Source organism: Chiloscyllium punctatum, chromosome 13 (genome assembly GCF_047496795.1).
Source record: "Chiloscyllium punctatum isolate Juve2018m chromosome 13, sChiPun1.3, whole genome shotgun sequence".
Taxonomy (NCBI): domain Eukaryota; kingdom Metazoa; phylum Chordata; class Chondrichthyes; order Orectolobiformes; family Hemiscylliidae; genus Chiloscyllium; species Chiloscyllium punctatum.
In genome coordinates, this window is record NC_092751.1 from 1,579,321 (window position 1) to 1,592,405 (window position 13,085).

Consider the following 13,085-nt stretch of genomic DNA (forward strand, 5'->3'; position numbering starts at 1 on the left):
GCTGAGTGAGTCACAAAGAAGGAGTTTCTCCAGAGCTGCAACTGCCTGACTTCCCCACTCGACTTCCCCGTTTACATTTTCCTGCTCCTCAGTGATTTCAAGAATACCAAATGGATGCGATGTCATTCTGTAACCTCTCTGTCGATTCCTCCGTTTCAGTTCCAACGTGGCTTAGGTCTCTGGCGCACCTTAATACTACCGACACCATGAAAGCACAGGTCCAGAGTTTCCTCTGAGAGTGTAATGTCTTTCATTGCTGTTGCTGATTGAAACAGCCACTCAAGTGCGAACTGCTCCAAAACATGATTCAGGACCTCTGGTGCCAATTCTCGTACGTTGAATAACGACAGACAGCTTCCAAACGAGGCCTTTCAGAGACGCCTTTGGGGGACATTTAACAGACAGACAAGTTCAGGAATCCGTGGTGCACTGTGACACCAGCGCATCCGCTTCTTCCCTGTCTTTGAACCGAGCCGCCTGCGCAAGGAATGCAAATGCGGTACAGCTTTTCGTAGAAGAATCAGAAGGGGGTAACTACACTCTCAAACAGAATTGCATATGATCAGAACCAGTTTGGATAAAAACTTTACATTTCTTTGCACAGTCATTAAATGGAATTGCATTACATTTCACTACGCGAGCAGATTTGTTCAAGCAACTTCGAAGGCAGGTTTGCAGATGGGAAAGCAAGCAAGAAAGCACCGTTCTTGCCCATGTAAAAGGCTGCCGTTGAAGAACAAAGCAGTTTCTGCCCAGTTTCGAACTGGGGACCGTTCGCGTGTGATGCGAACGTGATGACCACTACACTACAGAAACAAGCCGCAGCCGCCCGTCCGGCAGCTCAGGGGCATCCAGCACTGAAAGTTGAAGCCATTCTTCGTTTCACCTTTCTGTTTCCAATAGCTCGTTGTTGTCCAGCGTAATTGACATCTTCAAAACATTTAAAAAAAGACACGTGAAATTGATGATAAAACATAGACAAGGATGTGGTCAATGTTTGGACCGTAGGGCGAGGTGGACTAGGCTGGGACGACTTTCCCTGCAGCGTAACGACTGCGACATGATCTAATGGAAGGGTTGGAAACTGAGTATTTACGTGTTTTACCCAAGTTGGGGTGAGTTGAAAACTCGAGAGCATAGGTTTAAGGTGAGTGGGCTGAAATTGACAAAGGACCTGAGGCACATTTCCCACACAGAATGTTGTGCGTGTATCGAATGAGCTACCAGAGGAAGCGGAGGAGGCTCAGAAAATTGCATGAGTTTCTGGATAGGATGGGTTGAGAGGGTTTGGGGCCAAATACTGGGGAAACGGACTTGTTTATATTTGGCTATGTGCTGAGCATGGACGAGATACACCGAAGGATCTGTTTCCACGCGGTGTCCCCCAAAAACGTTGTGTTGCTTACACCTGCTTTAAAGGATTACTTTTTAGCGGAGCTTGCCGTCGCAGTCTGTGGCACAATCCTTTACTGTGTTCGATGCTCACGGGAAAGGTAGTATTGCGAAACACTGCAGAAAGGAACGACTTCCTTACTTTTGCTCCGACTGACCATACTCTGTGAAATTTTCCCAGATCCTCAGTTAAGGACTTTTGCAGCTGGAAGTTTCCTCAGAAACGCTGTTAACTCGTAAAGTATTGAGCGAATCGCAAAACAGAAAGCATTTAACACGGAACACAAACAAAGCTGGCATACCTAATGCATTTTCAGACACAGAGATGCATGAATGCTAAATGTGAGACAGTCCGAGGGCATGATTTATAAAGTAATCTCACAAATGGGAGAAATTCAACAACATATCACATCGAAATTCGTTGGAACGATTTTCCCATTGGCCGAAAAACCAAATAACGACGAGTCGAGTCACCCAGGGACTTTGTTTCACAACAGCGATGAAATACCGGTCTCCATTCGGTTCCAGTACAAGCTCAACTTGCCTGGAACAGCACAGCTGCTTGCGATTTTCTGCGCGGGAGGCGAACACGATCATGACAGACAGAGACACTTTGAAATATTCGGCACTATCCCACACCACAGTTAATTCCCCGGGAAGCAAAGCCATTTTACTTTTGTTTTCAACATCAATACAGTGGGGACAGAAACAGCATTTTAACAAGCTGCAGCGTTGGAGTTGATCTGCAGAAATGGCAGTGGTGGGATCCGAACCCACGCCCCTTTCGAGACTGGAACCTGGATCCAGCGCCTTAGACCGCTCGGCCACACTACCAGCCGGCCGCGCGCACCATTTTCTTGCGTTTCCAACTGTGCTCTCCTGCATAACAACAGATGCCAAGTCACATGAAAATGGTTCCATGATCCCTCTCCGACTCGCACAGCTGCTGGGATGTGCCCGTCTACAATATCAATTTCGCAGCAGATAATGAGAGCCCATCAATCCAGACAAAACTCAATGGTAAGCTGAGTCTATCTTCTCAGACTCCTTTCAGCTCCAAATGTATCTGTGAGAATATATGTTCGGTTATGATTTGGTCAAATAACCACGAGCTGCTTGACATTACTGCAATTTCGATTCTTGCTTTGCTAAATGATTTCACCCATTGCTTGAAACAGGGCAAGTTTCACGTTTACACGGAACATGAAGCACACCGGACTACAGGGAAAATGCACAAAGCCGTGTTCCACATCATACCGTGCAGCGTAATTTCAGTCACTGTGCCTGTTTTGCAGAAAAAGAGTCCCAAACAATGTACTCCACCCTAAAACCGGAGGTCGCATTCCTATTCGAGAACGACAGATTACATTGTGAGGATGCTCTGACCTCGGAGCCAGTTCTAGATGCCACTTTCCTTGCCTTTTACCCTAACCGTGCAATTTGCTGCAGAGATGTTCACTCCTGGACATCAGCCACATGGATACCAACTGAGTCGGAAACCTGTGTGGGAATCGACGAGAAGCGACTCAATAAATTTTGCTCAATTCCATGGTGCTTATTAGAAATGCAGTTTCTGTTCACTTCAATCTAAAAGGCAGTTTCTCAACATAGTAACAAAGTCAAAAGGTAATTACCTCACCCCACCCCCACTCCGGAAGAGGTGCTAACTGCCCTTGATTGCTTTTTGTTCTCGATGTGAAGAGCTCTCACGCCTCTGAGTCACCTTCACGTGTCTGGTTGCTGAGTGAGTCACAAAGAAGGAGTTTCTCCAGAGCTGCAACTGCCTGACTTCCCCACTCGACTTCCCCGTTTACATTTTCCTGCTCCTCAGTGATTTCAAGAATACCAAATGGATGCGATGTCATTCTGTAACCTCTCTGTCGATTCCTCCGTTTCAGTTCCAACGTGGCTTAGGTCTCTGGCGCACCTTAATACTACCGACACCATGAAAGCACAGGTCCAGAGTTTCCTCTGAGAGTGTAATGTCTTTCATTGCTGTTGCTGATTGAAACAGCCACTCAAGTGCGAACTGCTCCAAAACATGATTCAGGACCTCTGGTGCCAATTCTCGTACGTTGAATAACGACAGACAGCTTCCAAACGAGGCCTTTCAGAGACGCCTTTGGGGGACATTTAACAGACAGACAAGTTCAGGAATCCGTGGTGCACTGTGACACCAGCGCATCAGCTTCTTCCCTGTCTTTGAACCGAGCCGCCTGCGCAAGGAATGCAAATGCGGTACTGCTTTTCGTAGAAGAATCAGAAGGGGGTAACTACACTCTCAAACAGAATTGCATATGATCAGAACCAGTTTGGATAAAAACTTTACATTTCTTTGCACAGTCATTAAATGGAATTGCATTACATTTCACTACGCGAGCAGATTTGTTCAAGCAACTTCGAAGGCAGGTTTGCAGATGGGAAAGCAAGCAAGAAAGCACCGTTCTTGCCCATGTAAAAGGCTGCCGTTGAAGAACAAAGCAGTTTCTGCCCAGTTTCGAACTGGGGACCTTTCGCGTGTGAGGCGAACGTGATGACCACTACACTACAGAAACAAGCCGCAGCCGCCCGCCCGGCAGCTCAGGGGCATCCAGCACTGAAAGTTGAAGCCATTCTTCGTTTCACCTTTCTGTTTCCAATAGCTCGTTGTTGTCCAGCGTAATTGACATCTTCAAAACATTTTAAAAAAGACACGTGAAATTGATGATAAAACATAGACAAGGATGTGGTCAATGTTTGGACCGTAGGGCGAGGTGGACTAGGCTGGGACGACTTTCCCTGCAGCGTAACGACTGCGACATGATCTAATGGAAGGGTTGGAAACTGAGTATTTACGTGTTTTACCCAAGTTGGGGTGAGTTGAAAACTCGAGAGCATAGGTTTAAGGTGAGTGGGCTGAAATTGACAAAGGACCTGAGGCACATTTCCCACACAGAATGTTGTGCGTGTATCGAATGAGCTACCAGAGGAAGCGGAGGAGGCTCAGAAAATTGCATGAGTTTCTGGATAGGATGGGTTGAGAGGGTTTGGGGCCAAATACTGGGGAAACGGACTTGTTTATATTTGGCTATGTGCTGAGCATGGACGAGATACACCGAAGGATCTGTTTCCACGCGGTGTCCCCCAAAAACGTTGTGTTGCTTACACCTGCTTTAAAGGATTACTTTTTAGCGGAGCTTGCCGTCGCAGTCTGTGGCACAATCCTTTACTGTGTTCGATGCTCACGGGAAAGGTAGTATTGCGAAACACTGCAGAAAGGAACGACTTCCTTACTTTTGCTCCGACTGACCATACTCTGTGAAATTTTCCCAGATCCTCAGTTAAGGACTTTTGCAGCTGGAAGTTTCCTCAGAAACGCTGTTAACTCGTAAAGTATTGAGCGAATCGCAAAACAGAAAGCATTTAACACGGAACACAAACAAAGCTGGCATACCTAATGCATTTTCAGACACAGAGATGCATGAATGCTAAATGTGAGACAGTCCGAGGGCATGATTTATAAAGTAATCTCACAAATGGGAGAAATTCAACAACATATCACATCGAAATTCGTTGGAACGATTTTCCCATTGGCCGAAAAACCAAATAACGACGAGTCGAGTCACCCCAGGACTTTGTTTCACAACAGCGATGAAATACCGGTCTCCATTCGGTTCCAGTACAAGCTCAACTTGCCTGGAACAGCACAGCTGCTTGCGATTTTCTGCGCGGGAGGCGAACACGATCATGACAGACAGAGACACTTTGAAATATTCGGCACTATCCCACACCACAGTTAATTCCCCGGGAAGCAAAGCCATTTTACTTTTGTTTTCAACATCAATACAGTGGGGACAGAAACAGCATTTTAACAAGCTGCAGCGTTGGAGTTGATCTGCAGAAATGGCAGTGGTGGGATCCGAACCCACGCCCCTTTCGAGACTGGAACCTGGATCCAGCGCCTTAGACCGCTCGGCCACACTACCAGCCGGCCGCGCGCACCATTTTCTTGCGTTTCCAACTGTGCTCTCCTGCATAACAACAGATGCCAAGTCACATGAAAATGGTTCCATGATCCCTCTCCGACTCGCACAGCTGCTGGGATGTGCCCGTCTACAATATCAATTTCGCAGCAGATAATGAGAGCCCATCAATCCAGACAAAACTCAATGGTAAGCTGAGTCTATCTTCTCAGACTCCTTTCAGCTCCAAATGTATCTGTGAGAATATATGTTCGGTTATGATTTGGTCAAATAACCACGAGCTGCTTGACATTACTGCAATTTCGATTCTTGCTTTGCTAAATGATTTCACCCATTGCTTGAAACAGGGCAAGTTTCACGTTTACACGGAACATGAAGCACACCGGACTACAGGGAAAATGCACAAAGCCGTGTTCCACATCATACCGTGCAGCGTAATTTCAGTCACTGTGCCTGTTTTGCAGAAAAAGAGTCCCAAACAATGTACTCCACCCTAAAACCGGAGGTCGCATTCCTATTCGAGAACGACAGATTACATTGTGAGGATGCTCTGACCTCGGAGCCAGTTCTAGATGCCACTTTCCTTGCCTTTTACCCTAACCGTGCAATTTGCTGCAGAGATGTTCACTCCTGGACATCAGCCACATGGATACCAACTGAGTCGGAAACCTGTGTGGGAATCGACGAGAAGCGACTCAATAAATTTTGCTCAATTCCATGGTGCTTATTAGAAATGCAGTTTCTGTTCACTTCAATCTAAAAGGCAGTTTCTCAACATAGTAACAAAGTCAAAAGGTAATTACCTCACCCCACCCCCACTCCGGAAGAGGTGCTAACTGCCCTTGATTGCTTTTTGTTCTCGATGTGAAGAGCTCTCACGCCTCTGAGTCACCTTCACGTGTCTGGTTGCTGAGTGAGTCACAAAGAAGGAGTTTCTCCAGAGCTGCAACTGCCTGACTTCCCCACTCGACTTCCCCGTTTACATTTTCCTGCTCCTCAGTGATTTCAAGAATACCAAATGGATGCGATGTCATTCTGTAACCTCTCTGTCGATTCCTCCGTTTCAGTTCCAACGTGGCTTAGGTCTCTGGCGCACCTTAATACTAGCGACACCATGAAAGCACAGGTCCAGAGTTTCCTCTGAGAGTGTAATGTCTTTCATTGCTGTTGCTGATTGAAACAGCCACTCAAGTGCGAACTGCTCCAAAACATGATTCAGGACCTCTGGTGCCAATTCTCGTACGTTGAATAACGACAGACAGCTTCCAAACGAGGCCTTTCAGAGACGCCTTTGGGGGACATTTAACAGACAGACAAGTTCAGGAATCCGTGGTGCACTGTGACACCAGCGCATCAGCTTCTTCCCTGTCTTTGAACCGAGCCGCCTGCGCAAGGAATGCAAATGCGGTACTGCTTTTCGTAGAAGAATCAGAAGGGGGTAACTACACTCTCAAACAGAATTGCATATGATCAGAACCAGTTTGGATAAAAACTTTACAATTCTTTGCACAGTCATTAAATGGAATTGCATTACATTTCACTACGCGAGCAGATTTAGAACATAGAACATAGAACATAGAACATAGAACATAGAACATAGAACATAGAACAATACAGCACAGAACAGGCCCTTCGGCCCACGATGTTGTGCCGAACTTCTATCCTAGATTAAGCACCCATCCATGTACCTATCCAAATGCCGCTTAAAGGTCGCCAATGAATCTGACTCTACCACTCCCACGGGCAGCGCATTCCATGCCCCCACCACTCTCTGGGTGAAGAACCCACCCCTGACATCTCCCCTATACCTTCCACCCTTCACCTTAAATTTATGTCCCCTTGTAACACTCTGTTGTACCCGGGGAAAAAGTTTCTGACTGTCTACTCTATCTATTCCTCTGATCATCTTATAAACCTCTATCAAGTCACCCCTCATCCTTCGCCGTTCCAACGAGAAAAGGCCGAGAACTCTCAACCTATCCTCGTATGACCTACTCTCCATTCCAGGCAACATCCTGGTAAATCTTCTCTGCACCCTCTCCAAAGCTTCCACATCTTTCCTAAAGTGAGGCGACCAGAACTGCACACAGTACTCCAAATGTGGCCTAACCAAAGTCCTGTACAGCTGCAACATCACCTCACGACTCTTGAATTCAATCCCTCTGCTAATGAACGATAATACTCCATAGGCCTTCTTACAAACTCTATCCACCTGAGTGGCAACCTTCAAAGATCTATGTACATAGACCCCAAGATCCCTCTGTTCCTCCACCTGACCAAGAACCCTACCATTAACCCTGTATTCCGCATTCTTATTTGTTCTTCCAAAATGGACAACTTCACACTTGGCAGGGTTGAACTCCATCTGCCACTCCTCAGCCCAGCTCTGCATCATATCTAAGTCCCTCTGCAGCCGACAACAGCCCTCCTCACTGTCCACAACTCCACCTATCTTTGTATCATCTGCAAATTTACTGACCCACCCTTCGACTCCCTCATCTAAGTCATTAATAAAAATTACAAACAGCAGAGGGCCCAGAACTGATCCCTGCGGAACTCCACTTGTAACTGGACTCCATGCTGAATATTTACCATCTACCACCACTCTCTGACTTCGACCGGTTATCCAGTTTTCTATCCAATTGGCCAAATTTCCCTCTATCCCATGCCTCCTGACTTTCCGCATAAGCCTACCATGGGGAACCTTATCAAATGCCTTACTAAAATCCATGTACACTACATCCACTGCTCTACCCTCATCCACATGCTTGGTCACCTCCTCGAAGAATTCAATAAGACTTGTAAGGCAAGACCTACCCTTCACAAATCCGTGCTGGCTGTCCCTAATCAAGCAGTGCCGTTCCAGATACTCGTAAATCCTATCCCTCAGTACCCTTTCCATTACTTTGCCTACCACAGAAGTAAGACTAACTGGCCTGTAATTCCCGGGGTTATCCCTATTCCCTTTTTTGAACAGGGGCACAACATTCGCTACTCTCCAGTCCCCTGGTACCACCCCCGTTGCCAGTGAAGACGAGAAGATCATTGCCAACGGTACTGCAATTTCCTCTCTTGCTTCCCACATAATCCTAGGATATATCCCGTCAGGCCCGGGGGACTTGTCTATCCTCAAGTTGTTCAAAATGTCCAACACATCTTCCTTCCTAACAGATATCTCTTCTAGCTTATCAGTCCGTTTCACACTCTCCTCTTCAACAATACAGTCCCTCTCGTTCGTAAATACTGAAGAGAAGTACTTGTTCAAGACCTCTCCTATCTCTTCCGACTCAATACACAGTCTCCCACCACTGTCTTTGATCGGACCTACCCTCGTTCTCGTCATTCTCAGGTTTCTCACATACGCATAGAATGCCTTGGGGTTATCCTTGATCCTATCCGCCAGGGATTTTTCATGCCCTCTCTTAGCTCTCCTAATCCCTTTCTTCAGGTCCCTTCTGGCTATCCTGTATCCCTCCACTGCTCTGTCTGAACCTTGTTTCCTCAACCTTATGTAAGCCTCCTTCTTCCTCTTTACTAGACATTCAACCTCCCTCGTCAACCAAGGCTCCCTCACACGACCATTTCTTTCCTGCCTGATCGGTACATACATATCAAGGACACGTCGTATCTGCTCCTTGAAAAAGTCCCACATTTCCACCACATCCTTCCCTGACAGCCTATGCTCCCAACGTATGCTCCTCAAATCCTGTCTTACAGCATCGTAATTTCCCTTCCCCCAATTGTAAAAACTTCCTTGTTGTGTGCACCTATCCCTCTCCATAACCAAGGTGAAAGTGACAGAATTGTGGTCGCCATCACCAAAATGTTCACCCACTAACAAGCCCACCACTTGTCCCGGTTCGTTACCGAGTACCAAATCCAATATGGCCTCCCCTCTGGTTGGACAATCTACATACTGCGTTAGAAAAGCTTCCTGGACACACTGCACAAACACCGCCCCATCCAATCTACTTGATCTAAAGAGCTTCCAATCAATATTTGGGAAGTTGAAGTCGCCCATGACTACGACCCTGTGGCTTCTGCACCTTTCCAAAATCTGTTTCCCAATCTGTTTCTCCACATCTTTGCTGCTATTGGGGGGCCTATAATAAACACCCAACAAGGTGACTGCACCTTTCCTATTTCTGACTTCAGCCCATACTACCTCCAGAGGCAGATCGCCCTCAAACTTCCTTTCTGCAGCCGTTATACCATTTCTAATTAGCAATGCCACCCCCCCTCCTTTTTTACCACCCTCCCTAATCTTACTGAAACATCTGTAACCAGGAACCTCCAACAGCCATTCCTGTCCCTCATCTATCCATGTTTCCGTGATGGCTACAACATCGTAGTCCCAGGTACCGATCCATGCCTTAAGTTCACCCACCTTATTTCTGATACTCCTTGCATTGAAGTATACGCACTTGAGCCCATCTCTGTGTCCGTAAGTAGTCCCTGTCAGTGCTACCTTCTCCACAGCCTCCCTACAGTCTTGGACATCCTGACACACAGCTAGCTTACTTGCTGGACTACAAGTCCGGATCCCATCCCCCTGCCAAATTAGTTTAAACCCCCCCGAAGAGTGCTAGCAAACCTACCCCCCAGGATATTGGTGCCCTTCTGGTTCAGGTGCAACCCGTCCTGTTTATACAGGTCCCACCTTCCCCAGAATGCAGTCCAATTGTCCAAATATCTGAAGCCCTCCCTCCTACACCATCCTTGCAGCCACGTGTTCAACTGCACTCTCTCCCTATTCTTTGCCTCTCTGTCACGTGGCACCGGCAACAACCCAGAGATGACGAGCAAGTTCAAGCAACTTCGAAGGCAGGTTTGCAGATGGGAAAGCAAGCAAGAAAGCACCGTTCTTGCCCATGTAAAAGGCTGCCGTTGAAGAACAAAGCAGTTTCTGCCCAGTTTCGAACTGGGGACCTTTCGCGTGTGAGGCGAACGTGATGACCACTACACTACAGAAACAAGCTGCAGCCGCCCGTCTGGCAGCTCAGGGGCATCCAGCACTGAAAGTTGAAACCATTCTTCGTTTCACCTTTCTGTTTCCAATAGCTCGTTGTTGTCCAGCGTAATTGACATCTTCAAAACATTAAAAAAAAGACACGTGAAATTGATGATAAAACATAGACAAGGATGTGGTCAATGTTTGGACCGTAGGGCGAGGTGGACTAGGCTGGGACGACTTTCCCTGCAGCGTAACGACTGCGACATGATCTAATGGAAGGGTTGGAAACTGAGTATTTACGTGTTTTACCCAAGTTGGGGTGAGTTGAAAACTCGAGAGCATAGGTTTAAGGTGAGTGGGCTGAAATTGACAAAGGACCTGAGGCACATTTCCCACACAGAAGGTTGTGCGTGTATCGAATGAGCTACCAGAGGAAGTGGAGGAGACTCAGAAAATTGCATGAGTTTCTGGATAGGATGGGTTGAGAGGGTTTGGGGCCAAATACTGGGGAACCGGACTTGTTTATATTTGGCTATGTGCTGAGCATGGACGAGATACACCGAAGGATCTGTTTCCACGCGGTGTCCCCCAAAAACGTTGTGTTGCTTACACCTGCTTTAAAGGATTACTTTTTAGCGGAGCTTGCCGTCGCAGTCTGTGGCACAATCCTTTACTGTGTTCGATGCTCACGGGAAAGGTAGTATTGCGAAACACTGCAGAAAGGAACGACTTCCTTACTTTTGCTCCGACTGACCATATTCTGTGAAATTTTCCCAGATCCTCAGTTAAGGACTTTTGCAGCTGGAAGTTTCCTCAGAAACGCTGTTAACTCGTAAAGTATTGAGCGAATCGCAAAACAGAAAGCATTTAACACGGAACACAAACAAAGCTGGCATACCTAATGCATTTTCAGACACAGAGATGCATGAATGCTAAATGTGAGACAGTCCGAGGGCATGATTTATAAAGTAATCTCACAAATGGGAGAAATTCAACAACATATCACATCGAAATTCGTTGGAACGATTTTCCCATTGGCCGAAAAACCAAATAACGACGAGTCGAGTCACCCAGGGACTTTGTTTCACAACAGCGATGAAATACCGGTCTCCATTCGGTTCCAGTACAAGCTCAACTTGCCTGGAACAGCACAGCTGCTTGCGATTTTCTGCGCGGGAGGCGAACACGATCATGACAGACAGAGACACTTTGAAATATTCGGCACTATCCCACACCACAGTTAATTCCCCGGGAAGCAACGCCATTTTACTTTTGTTTTCAACATCAATACAGTGGGGACAGAAACAGCATTTTAACAAGCTGCAGCGTTGGAGTTGATCTGCAGAAATGGCAGTGGTGGGATCCGAACCCACGCCCCTTTCGAGACTGGAACCTGGATCCAGCGCCTTAGACCGCTCGGCCACACTACCAGCCGGCCGCGCGCACCATTTTCTTGCGTTTCCAACTGTGCTCTCCTGCATAACAACAGATGCCAAGTCACATGAAAATGGTTCCATGATCCCTCTCCGACTCGCACAGCTGCTGGGATGTGCCCGTCTACAATATCAATTTCGCAGCAGATAATGAGAGCCCATCAATCCAGACAAAACTCAATGGTAAGCTGAGTCTATCTTCTCAGACTCCTTTCAGCTCCAAATGTATCTGTGAGAATATATGTTCGGTTATGATTTGGTCAAATAACCACGAGCTGCTTGACATTACTGCAATTTCGATTCTTGCTTTGCTAAATGATTTCACCCATTGCTTGAAACAGGGCAAGTTTCACGTTTACACGGAACATGAAGCACACCGGACTACAGGGAAAATGCACAAAGCCGTGTTCCACATCATACCGTGCAGCGTAATTTCAGTCACTGTGTCTGTTTTGCAGAAAAAGAGTCCCAAACAATGTTCCCCACCCTAAAACCGGAGGTCGCATTCCTATTCGAGAACGACAGATTACATTGTGAGGATGCTCTGACCTCGGAGCCAGTTCTAGATGCCACTTTCCTTGCCTTTTACCCTAACCGTGCAATTTGCTGCAGAGATGTTCACTCCTGGACATCAGCCACATGGATAGCAACTGAGTTGGAAACCTGTGTGGGAATCGACGAGAAGCGACTCAATAAATTTTGCTCAATTCCATGGTGCTTATTAGAAATGCAGTTTCTGTTCACTTCAATCTAAAAGGCAGTTTCTCAACATAGTAACAAAGTCAAAAGGTAATTACCTCACCCCACCCCCACTCCGGAAGAGGTGCTAACTGCCCTTGATTGCTTTTTGTTCTCGATGTGAAGAGCTCTCACGCCTCTGAGTCACCTTCACGTGTCTGGTTGCTGAGTGAGTCACAAAGAAGGAGTTTCTCCAGAGCTGCAACTGCCTGACTTCCCCACTCGACTTCCCCGTTTACATTTTCCTGCTCCTCAGTGATTTCAAGAATACCAAATGGATGCGATGTCATTCTGTAACCTCTCTGTCGATTCCTCCGTTTCAGTTCCAACGTGGCTTAGGTCTCTGGCGCACCTTAATACTACCGACACCATGAAAGCACAGGTCCAGAGTTTCCTCTGAGAGTGTAATGTCTTTCATTGCTGTTGCTGATTGAAACAGCCACTCAAGTGCGAACTGCTCCAAAACATGATTCAGGACCTCTGGTGCCAATTCTCGTACGTTGAATAACGACAGACAGCTTCCAAACGAGGCCTTTCAGAGACGCCTTTGGGGGACATTTAACAGACAGACAAGTTCAGGAATCCGTGGTGCACTGTGACACCAGC

At 46.9% G+C, this 13,085-nt stretch overlaps 2 non-coding genes across 2 annotated transcripts; both read right to left on the minus strand.

Annotated features, from left to right (window-relative positions):
* Positions 1-3,874: 3,874 nt before the first annotated feature.
* trnav-cac (transfer RNA valine (anticodon CAC)) lies at positions 3,875-3,947 on the minus strand. Its single transcript has one exon. It is a non-coding gene; the product is annotated as a tRNA-Val (tRNA).
* Positions 3,948-10,255: 6,308 nt separating this feature from the next.
* Positions 10,256-10,328, minus strand: trnav-cac (transfer RNA valine (anticodon CAC)). The gene has a single exon. It is a non-coding gene; the product is annotated as a tRNA-Val (tRNA).
* Between the last annotated feature and the right edge of the window lie 2,757 nt (positions 10,329-13,085).